Below are 11,859 nucleotides of genomic sequence, written 5' to 3'. Positions count from 1 at the left end.
TTTGACTTTCTATGGATATCTTTCATTCCATCAAGGTTGTTAACTGAGTTCGTAACAGGGATATGTTCACCCTGACCTCCTAATTGTATACCTAGGCTCATAAAACTGGTTCATAAGGGACTAGAAAGAAGATGATTACCTGGAGTGTATGTATGTATTTATTATATTTATATCCCACCTGTTTTTCGTTCACAGAACTCAGGGTGGCTTACATAATTCTCCTCTTCCTCCCAATCTTATCCTCTCAACAACCCTGTGAGGTAGGTTGGGCTGAGTGTGACTGGCCCAAAGTCATCCAGCTAGCTCTATGGAACTAGAACCCAGATCTCCTGAGTCCTAAACCTGCACTCTTAACCACCACATCTCACTGCACTGACTCTTGTATATAAATTCAGCTGTATGAGATGACATGCTGCATGCAGTCAGATCTCAGACAGTGCTTTTTTCACTTCTAGCATATTTTTCTGCTGTTCCTTCCTTCATTGTTGTGTTACATTAGGTCAGGGTTACACAACCTAGTTCGTGTTCTCATGATGTTTTGAGTCAATGTCAGTCCCTGACCCTTAGCCATGTTGGCTGGAGTTATGGGAGTTGCTCTTTAAAACATCTGGATAATGGAGTGCCTGTCCTTGTTCTAGATCATTGTAACTGGATGTTTGGAGTTAATGCTGCTGTTTGATGCTATCCAGTGTGTGTAAGAAAATGATTTGAAAGGAGCAAAGATCTAAGCCAGCCTCCCTCTGAAGAAACTTAATGGTTTTGCTGTTCACCCAGGTGTTACGACATGCAGAAGATGAGACTTAATTCTAGGGAAAGGGTACTTTAAGCCAATGATAGTGCAAATAACTCTTGACTTCCTAGGGTAGAGCTGGAACTCTTTAAGTTCTGAAACATAATAACTTAGGGGAAGGCTGATGCAGAATTGGCCACATATTATTCCTGGATCCACAAAGCGAAGCATCTACCAGAAACAGTTGTCCTCGTAGAAGTCAGTTGTTTGCAACTATCTGCTAAAGAGCATGTAACAAAATCAAAATATTACCAAAATATTTAAGATGTCTCTAAAATTAGCCCTTGTACCAGAGGATTGGAGAAAGAACTAGGTAAATCAATTTTATAAAAGGGATCCGGGGGATCTGGGAAACTACAGGCCAGTTAGCTTAACAATTGGTTCTGGGTAAACTGCTTGAAAGCATTATTACATAGAACCAGTAAGTGTGTGGAGGGACAAGCCCTGCTTTTAAAAAAAAAATAATCAGCATGGCTTCCACAGGGTTGTCACACTTAACCTATTGGAGTTCTGAGTGCCAATAAGCATGTCAACAGAGGATCCATTAGACATTGGTTACTTGGGCTTCCAAAAGGCTCACCAAAGGCTCCTGAGCAAACTAAGCAGTCATGGAATAAAATGGGGAATTCCTTTATGGATCACCAACTGGTTAAAGAACTGATGACAGTGACTATTTATAGCAAATATATAGTCACCTTAACCCTCTTATGTCTAGCTTTCTGGAGGAGAATATCCATAGGCCTGCTTGGTTCAGGATCATTAGGTCATCTGACCTGCACCTACAAATGGCAGCTCTAGGACATTACAGGGGTACCTTGGCTCATGAACTTAATCCGTTCCACGACTCTGGTTGTGACCCAAGTCAAATTTCCCCATAAGATTCAATGTCAATAAAGTTAATCTATTCTGTAACTATTTTTTTAATCAGAAATTTTGAAACAAAGTGACAACAAAGTAACAAAGTACAGTGGAGAATACTAACCTAGGTGGGGGGAGGAGGTTAACTGTTTTGAGGGAGAGTTCCCCTCCATAAGGACATTGGGGAGATCTCTTTCAGGGATTTCCTCTCTTCTTTGTCTCTTAGCTGCAGGGTCAATTTTGGTGAAAAATCTGTCTATAGTCACTTGTTTTTTCCTGTGCTTGCATAACCGTCTGGAAATGAGAGACTGTTAGTTATGTTGGGGTGGTGCTTCTCAAAGAAATCCTGGCATGGGCGTGCTCCTGCAGGAAAGACGGGTGCAATCTCAGCCATCTCCCCCCCCCTGCAACCAGCACAATCGTGGCCATCCCCCCCCCCCCCCCGAGTGGGGAGATATCCACAGTCACAGTTGTGTATGTGCAGGGAAGACGTGCGTGATCACAGGTGTGCTCCTGCAGGAAAGATGGGTGCAGCACAGCACAGCCGCGATCACGCATGTGTTCTCTGCACGATCTCTGCACGCATGTGTTCTCTGCACGATCTCTGCACGCATGTGTTCTCTGCACGAATGTAAGTGTGATCATGACTATCTCCCCACTTGGGGGGGGGGTGGGGAGATGGCTGTGATCTTGGTCGCCACCCAAAGCAAAATTTTCATGAAATTTTTGTTCGTGACCCGATTTGGTCGTGAACCAAGGTGTTCGTGAGCCGAAGTACCACTGTACTTTTTTGATGCAGGGGGATTACAACCTCAAAAGTGCTTTGTCTTTGAAGCATAGTATTCTTTCTCTTCCCACTTTACCATTTCAGATTCAAACATGATTTCTGCAATGGCACCATTAGCAGGTTTTGATTTTGAGGAAAATTATCTTGCCTAAGGTGGTGGTATAAGGGAAAAAATGCAAACATCTACAACTTGCAATTACACTAGCAGGGCTTTGTGGGGTATGGGAAGCCATTCTTCACTGATCAAATCCGACTGATGTTTGCCAGGGTATTAATGTCACTTAAAGATTGGAGGAACTAGATGCAATTTACTGTGCCTGTTGGCATCAATTCTGCATCTAAAAGGATGAAAGGAACCCTATTCATAGGCTCCTTAGGAAGCCCTCAGTCCTGAGCATTAACAGGGCTACAGAAAGAGGCAAATTCCTGTTGAGGCCTGTTGCTCATTGACACTGAGGCCCTTACCAAGGAATAATCCACTGTGCAGGAGGTGCACATCTATCCAGTTGCAGTGATGACTCCAGCTACTCTGACCTTAAAAGGATAAAACTGCATGTTAACCCACCCCCTAGTTTGTCCCTTGCTATTTTGGTACTGAGAAAATCCTGTTTTCCCTTTTGCTCTAGGGTCTGTTACGGTGCACTGTGAATGCTAAGGTGATGTTGCCTATTTCCTTGTCACTGTTAACATGGCCAAAGTGAGCCCTCCCCATTTCCTTTAGTCACCTTTCCCATTTTGTGTAACATTTTTTAAAGAGGGATCCAGTTTTAAAATGCACTATTTAAGAACCTGAGTATTCCTGTAGCGTCTTTCTATTACAGAGCAGAAGTGCGGGGCTCAATTTCACTGGCCTCCACGAACTGGCCATACTCCTGGAGAGAGACAGCTTTGCGCTTGAGTGCTGCGTAAACGGTAGAGAACTAAGCGCCCACCCAGGGCTCAGGGGCGGAGCAGCCTGCCCGCAAAATGCTCGGAGGCCTGGAATGGGCCTCTACCGCCTCCTTGCTTGTCCCAGTCCTCTGCTTTCGCCAGTCCGCTCCTCAGGCGCCTCTACCAACATGGCGGCACCAGCAGCCCAGCCCACTGCCTCTTCCGGGCTGGACCTCCAAGCCCAGCAATTGCATTGCGAGCGTTCCGGAAGTCCGCGAACCCCCTAGCCGCGAGGAGGGCGCCAATGCGGCGAAGGGCGGGAAGGGTTCCACGTTACTATGGAAACGGTGGCCTAGAACCGCGCCAGGAAAGCTATTGGAGGGGATGGCAACTTCTCACCCGCTTATCAGGCTCAAGTTTCGAAGCAGGCAAGTGGGACAGCAGCCTGAGCGTGGTGCCCTCCAAACGGCTTGCACTACAATTCCTATAGTCCCTTAGCATGGGTCATGCTGCCTGGGTCTTCTGGAGGAAGTAGGTCAGAGCGCGTGGGCGGCATCATGTTGCCCAAGTTTAGCCCGCTTCAGTTGCTGGAGGGTTAGTCTCCTTGAACACTGTAGGGCTACACCCGAGTAAACGTGCTTAAGATTAGGCGATAAACCCCCTCTGCTTGTAAATACGGGGAAATGGCAGCTTCTGAGCTACTCTGATGTTACTGTTTTGTTTTAACTCGTCTTTTAAAGTAGCCAGCGCTACCCTTCCACTCCTCCTCTAGTCAAACTTGGCCCTGTGCACGCATCTGCGCTGAAGAAAGGAAGAGCGGGGTTAACTCGCCCGTTCTGCGCTTTTAAAACCCTTAAATCCTGCTAAAAGTCTGAGAAACATACCACAGAGATGATGTGGCTGGGGTAGCCAGTGGTTTGAAGACGTTGCTGTGCACTTTTTGGTCAGCAGTCAACTCCACCCATAGAAGCTGTGCAAGAAGGGTGAGGTAGCCGAGAGTAGCAGTCGGTCGCCTCTGCTCTCTTGGGAACAGGCACTGCTGTTCCGTTGCTGGGTGCAATACCGGGCTTTCGCTAAAGATGTCACCCTCCGATCAGGGATGCCGTGGCTCGAGTGCCTCGACTGCGCCGGGTTAGTCGGGTCGGGCCGTTGCAGCAAAAGGACAAGACTTTGGAGCACTGCAGAGGCAAACGAAGGTATTGCTGCATAAGCTTTCCTGAATCAGAGGCCACCTTCTCAGATAGAGGCCATAACCGCAGTGGATAAGTATGTACATCCTAAACACAAAGCGAAGTGGGGAGGGATGTTTGTACAAAGGTGGGCTAATCTGCCATTAGGGCTACCGAAGAGAGGAGGACAGCTTGTGTTCCTCAGGGGATACGGTGGAATATAAATGTAATAAATGAAGAAATAGTATAGAAATCCACTGCATAAATATATATATTACACACCATACTCTCTCAACTGGCAATGAATAGCCAAAGTGTGATCATTACATATACTGAAATGTTCGACTTTTTCTTGCAGCAAACTAAACCACTCCCATTCATGTACTAGAAAAGCCTGTGGATAGACATGGGTAGACCCACATTCTGGAGACTTGTGGCAGAGCAGGGCATCACTTTTTGCACAGGTAATAGAAGTAAAAACTTTTCCTATATGCAAAGCAATAGACAAAATTGTAGCCTCACTTCTTTGCAGTTCATTGTTTCTGTTGATTTTTCTAAAGGAATCATGTTTTAGTCTGACCAGTATTTATCTCCTAAAATTGGTTGCACCTGTCTACCTTGCTTATGTTCCAGAGGTGCACAGTCTGGTACTGTCCAGGTGTTTTGGACTAGAGATTCCTAATTCCCAATCATTGGCCATGGTGGCTGGGGTTGATGGGAGCTGTTGTCCTACATGTCCGGAGAGCACCAGGTTGCTTATTTCTGTATTTGGTTAAGATGCAGCTATTGGTGCTACATTTTGCTTTTTTGCCATTGGAACGTATTTTCAAGATTCTGCATTTAAGTGAGGGCATGGCATGCATATCACCTGATTGCTTAATATGTCAGCTGCCTCCAATGAGCATCCTAGATTTGAGACAACCCTACTGGGTTGGATCCAGATTAAGCAATTGTATCCCAATGGAGTTAGCTTCCCCAGAAGGATAACATGGTCAATAGTATCAAAAGCCATTGAGATGTCCAGGAGAACTAACAGAGTAATTCTTCCTCTCATCACCTGCCCCACCCAGAGAAAAGATCATCCTGTAGGGCAAGTCAGTTTCCATTCCAAATTCTAGTCTGAAACTGTTTTAAAATGGATTGAGAACATTTCTGGCAAAAATCAAATACTGGATTGGGCAACCCCCCCCCCCCCATTTAATTCAATGGGCCTCACCATGCTTGACTTTGAATGTCTCGTATTAATGCAGGGACAGGATGCATATGCATGCATGATTTTGTTAACCACCTAGAGAGCCTTCTGGCTACTGGGCAGTATATAATTTTTAAATAAATAAAAAAATATAAAGAAGCTGGTGCCTTGGCAAAACTGCTGGGAATTGGCACTAGATTGTGACAGCTGTTATGTGGGATTTTGGCCTAGTTTTGCTGAGAAAGCTTAGGGAAAAGACATACTTTTAGGAAGCACTTGCTTCTCTTTCCAAGCCCATTCCTTGGAGCGGTGTTTGCAACAAATGTTGGGTGCCTCCTGCCAGAGGGTAATCCTTTCCCACCACGTTCTGGGCTTCGCAGAGACAGATTCCAGGCACAGCTCACTTGTTAGGGTTCAGCTGGATAACAGCTGCCAGTGGAACAATCTCCGTACTGTCAGGAGCAGACAGTGGGCCAAAAGGGTAGACCCAGAGTGAGATTCAACCCAGAAAATCTGGCCAGCATTTTTCAACACAATGCTATGTCCTGCACAACTTTCCATGTAATATTGCACATCCTAATTCCTTGCAAACCATCATCTTTCTTAGGCTCTTCACTGTATTGTTACATCAAGCTGAACTGTTGTCCATCCCGTGCACCACTCTTGGGCCCTTTCTGTACCTTTTACGTTGCTCCTCCACGTCGTCATGTATTTTTTGCTGCTGTCAGCTTCTGTGAGACAGAGTTAAAGTTCTGTGATCTTGGACAGCATATACATATAGTCCATCCACTGAATGTTTGTACCATAAAGCTAAGACTATCCATGAGTGAAGCTGTATCTCAAAACAGTTTGAAAAACTGTCACATAAAACATTTAAAAATTGAATAACTTTCTGACAAATGGAAAAAAAATCTATACAATTTCTCCAAAACAAGGGTAGACGGAAGTATAATCAGCAGAGAATTTAATCCTACTAACAGATTCAGGAAACGAAGAGCGAATTAATTCAATGGAGTCTACCTATTTGAATGATATAGTAAGGTGGGGAAGTGTTCAACAGTGCAATGTATAAATGTGAAGAAGTCTCTTAGAATATCTACATGATCACACATAGCTCTTCCAGATGCTTAGGTCTTGACACTATGAGAGAAAAGTTTCTGTTCTGTGTGGTGGCTTAAGCTGGTAATTCTGTAAGTACTTTCTAGAAGTTCCACAGAGCTCAGCTGGGCTTACCTCTGAGTGTACAAGCACAGGATTGCACGGTAAGTCAAAAGTATCAATCACAGTTTTTTCCCTGACTTTAGGGCAGTGATCCTATGTGCAGTTACTTGGGGGTTTGCTCCCACTGATCTCACTGGGATTTGCTGCCTTATCAATGCATATACAATTGGTCTGCATGTCAGATGGCTGATTGATAGTAGCCTTGTAGAAAACCAGGCTTCACTGCTTGACTTTTGTAAAAGATAAAAAATGGTTTTCTTGGCAAGCCTTTCTTTCATCCAGTACTCTTTGTTTCAGTGGTATTCTTAGGAAGTTGACAAGCAGGCCACAAAGGAGATAACTCTCCCTTGTGGTTCAGCCCCAGCACCTGGTAGTCAATAATATACTATTTTGTATATGGAAGATCCATTTTAGCCTTCAGTTAAGAGCTACAGGCTGTAGGACAGACCTATTGCCTTGAATATGTGCAGTCCTCTCTTTCATGCATGTGCATATACACATGCACACAAATCCATCCAGTGTTTTTGAGTAAGTAGTTTGAAAACAGCACTGCATGTCTGATCCATGAACTTTGCTCTTTGTGCTGCCAATGGTTTGGTGCTCCTCCTCTTCCTGAAGTTTCCGGTTTAATTGTTGGGGCCCTCCCTGCTAGGCCTGGCTCATACCTGCCCTTTTTCAGTGCTGCATACTTTTTATCGGAGTTGCACTTGTCAAATGGCTGACTGGCTTGTGCCTCTTCATAGTTTCATACAAAATGAGTGTGAAAGAGTAGAGAAAGGAGGGTTGGCTCTGCATCAGCTCTGTGGTTCTAAACCAAATCTTTCTGTTGGGAAGATGTTTCTGCTCTTGAAGTAAAGTCAACATGAACAGGAGCTGAGGAGGGGGGTGTTTTAGCAACTTGGGGCTTTTCACAGCCAAGTTCACAAGGTGCTCCATCCTGCCTTTCCTGTTACTGCAGCAGGATCACTTTTTAAAGCTCTGCCAGTGAATGTGAGACTCAAGGCAAAGCAAAATAGGAAAGGCCTAGCTAATAGTGACTCTGATGGGCATGCAGATGCATTGAGCTGCCATCTATTAATCCTGTAGATCCTGAAAGAGATGGAGATAATATTCCTTTCCCCCACCCCTGCTTGCCTTCCTTGCTTGATCATGAGCGACAGGTACAGCACTAGCTGACTATTCTCCTGGTATTCAAAGAGTAATCATGTCAGGGAAGTAGGCTAGTGGAAGCTGTCATCGGCTGCAGAGACACAGTTTGGGAATGACAAGTACACAGCGGCAGATGCTGCAGGGAAGTGAACAAAGACGCAAGAGCAGCAGCAGCACATGAGATCAAGATTGTCTCTCGGATCACAAAGGACAGACCCTCTGCTGACAGCAGGTCAGGCCTAAGACCTCTAGAAAAACTTCCCAGGGCCATGGTTGAACTTCCTGTGAGGCGATCCTCTGAAGCAAAAACAACACTCAACCCTTCATGCCTTGCCCTTGAATGACAGCAAGTGTTCCCAGTGTCAGGTTACAAAATACAATGTTTGCTCCACCCACATAGGCTAAAAATGGCTTGTTTGTGCCCAGCTGTCTGAAGCAGGATGAAAGCTGGGCCCCTAAGACAAAATCATAGTTAAATAAGGGCTGCAAAGTTTCTTTAAATGTAGCTGGTTGAGAGAAGGGAGGGGCCATGTGACGACGGCAAACTTGTGCTGCGAGAGAACCATAAATAGGGAAGGCCTTTATACATAACCTTCCCTTCTCCCGTCCTGGCAGAGTTTAAAATAGATGGGATGGGCCTAATGACTGCTTGTAAGGCTGCCAATGCAAGGCTGGGAGCAAAAGCTTCGTCGGAGCAACCGACTGCGAGAGCACAGCCTTGCTTTGCAGCGCCTGCCTTGCCCTTCTGCAGCAAAAGCTCACTGAACAGGGCTGGGCATTCTTATCAGCAGTGCCATGTGCTCTCACACACAATGCTCACAAATCACAGAGCCTCCTGAAGAAGAGAGAGGGGAGTTGTTCTGATGGCTGGCAGTGGAACATATGCAGCCCTGCCACTCAGCCTCTTCCGAGGAGATGCTGGAAAAGCTTTTAAGTGTCCATTTTCTCATTCCCTCCACACACTCCTGCTGAATGCAGCCTGATTAACACATGGCTGAACAATCCAATTCATAGCCTTCGGGGTGCAGCAGGAGCAACGCACCAAAAATAGTCACAGAATGCAGTCAAACTTGCAACTGTTGAATGCAGGAGGCAGCTGTTGTGCTGCACTGCGCTGCTCTGCACTACCAAATGCCCACCTTTGCAGAGACCACATTTGCCTTGGGGAAATAACAAGACACAAGGGCTCAGTCCCTACTGGCTTCTGTCAGCAACTGAGCAGGCACCACTCCTTGTTAGGTGGAACCTGTGAGAGTATGCTGAAATTTACACCATGTTTATGACAAATTAAAGATGAATAGATGCATTACAGTATCAGCTTGCATGAACCAAGAACCACTTCAGCAGATAAATGAAGTGTAAGCCTCAGTGGAAGATAGAGGGGTATAGGTAGTGGTGGTGGGGATGGTAAGCAACAAGGACAAATGGCTCAGAAATGCAAGATGCTTTCTCTGCCATTTCATGTAATACTCAAAATATGCAAGCTAAACAGTGACCACTCACAATAGCACTCATAACACAATCATTCTTGGCTTTCCATGCTAGTTTAAATGCCTACAGTGGAAGAGGAAACCTTTGTCCTGACTGAGGCCTCAACAAATTGAATCAAACTTACCCATGCATTTTAATTCAGCATATTCATGCAGTAGTCCCTGTCTGAAGCATTTATTGAAGAATGACTTGAAGGCTAGTAGAAGGGTGCTTAGGAAATGAAAATATTCAATGACCAAATAGTGTCTTTTGGGTTTGATGGCCACCTGACCTCACTGCATGTATATTTCTTTCTGTGTGTGCTTGTATGCATACATACACAGCCATTTAATTGCAAATGGGGATAACACTCTGTGCAGCTGAAGTGTCTGCTAGTCTACAAAGGTTTAAGCCATAACAAGTCTACTGTCTAAGGCACCATGACTCAGTTATTCCTGCAGGCACAGAATGACATAGTTGCCCTTCTGGAAGTTGCTACCATTCTGAAGATTTTCTCCCTGCCCCCACACACTCTTACAGTATGCATACTCGTGGTAATATGCAATCCAGTTGTATACAATATACAATTGGCTTTATACAACACAACCCATTCCTTGCATTCTGTGACACTCGAGTGTAATCAAGACATGCAGTCTCAGATACTGATATTGCAGTAAGAGGAATCCTGAAGAGGGTGCAACGTGTCTGAACACTTGGGAAAAGAACCGGGGCAAAGAACTTCTTTTGAATTTTCCTGGTTCTCTCCAACCTCAGGCCTTCACATATCTAGTTTGTGCATACTATGGCCACTGAAGATCCCTGCAGTGGTCACACTCTCCCTCCACATGCACTCTGACAGGACGTATTAGTTCAGATGCCACGTCTCAAAAGAACTGTTGGAAGAACAGGAAATTTTGAACCGTCCCAATGCAGCTCACTTTGGCAGTGACTATGAACACTATATCCAGGGCCTTTCCAGGGAACAGACATCTGCAGTATATTAATTCATTCGGCACCCGAAGCATGGAAGTCTTGGCAATTACCAGAACAGTGCTTAAAGGCAAGTAATTCTTGCCACTTGGTGCATGACAAAGGATATGCACAAGCCATCCCAGCTTTTTATTCTACATCCATTTAGGCAGTTGAAATTTGAGCTACCAGCAGAGTTCTGGTCGCATGGTATTAGTCAAGTTCCTATGAGGATAAGCAATGTTTAAACCAGTAAGAATGTTGCATTTTTGAGCAAGTGAACTGCAACTGCTGCCAACTGAGCCAGGGTAAATGTACAGGGAGATTTGTAGAAACCGATTTAACTTGCACAGTGTACTAACCAGTGATGAAAATGGATTACATGTCTTGCCTGAACTCCTTAATCTCTGTCTGGTTTTATTAAACTCATTAATGTGGACAAAATGCTTTGGCACTACTCTGTCAGCTTTTGCCACAGGTTTAGAAGCGGTAAACAATATGAAACATTTTTGGCCCAAAGGAAATGGAGTACATTGTGCAAGGTGCCTTGCTAATGCCATTAGTGATTTTTAAAATAGTAGTAGGAGCTAGTGAATCATGTCATGTGTGTCCCTAGAAGTCACACTTCGATGCTTATATTTAAATACTATTCATTCTGGAGAATTACGTTTAGAGTTTATTCATATGATTTCTCTAACAGGAGTGCTCTGTGGCAAAGTTTGTGTCCTGTGGATTCACTTGGTCAGCAAGGTTAGTTGATTAAGATGGGGTTGTTCAGCACAGGCTAAGCTTTTGATTCTTGGTCCCACTGTTGTTGGGTATTTTCTGGCATCATCCTGAAGATCGCTCCCCCCACCCCACCCCACAGTGGCACAAGAAGAAAGTTGCTATTGGTATCTGCCCTGTGGTCCTGATCCTAATTCTCTCCTAGAGCTATTTAAAGGGCAGGGGAACAAGCACACCATACCAAATTGCTCTTTTATTGTAATCTGCAGTTTGGTGCTTACGGGCTGAATGACCAAACAAAAAGAGTGGATGTCAGAGGGATTGGTTACTTTGGACATAATGGACAACTTGCTTTAGTTCATTCTCATTTACTTTGTAAATGAACTGTGCATTGTAAACTCACACTCTGATCCTGTGCATTACTCAAAAGTAAATCTAAGGTAACTGAAATTTACTTCAGTAAATTGGCACAGCAGTGTAACCAAACAGCTATAATTTGCATTCTATGGCAGCCTTCTCCAAGATTTCTCCAGATTTTTGGGACTTCCAGCCTGCATTAACTCCAATGACTTAGGAAGTTTGGGAGCTATAAACCAAAATATCTGGAGGTTGGCTGGTTAACAAAGTTATTCTAGGGAGACTTCCTTCTTAGCAAGAT

This window comes from Varanus komodoensis, unplaced genomic scaffold, assembly GCF_004798865.1.
Source record: "Varanus komodoensis strain SLA01 unplaced genomic scaffold, ASM479886v1 scaffold6_2, whole genome shotgun sequence".
Classification (NCBI taxonomy): Eukaryota; Metazoa; Chordata; class Lepidosauria; order Squamata; family Varanidae; genus Varanus; species Varanus komodoensis.
The sequence above is the reverse complement of the archived record's forward strand: the minus strand, read 5'-3'. Positions refer to the sequence as shown.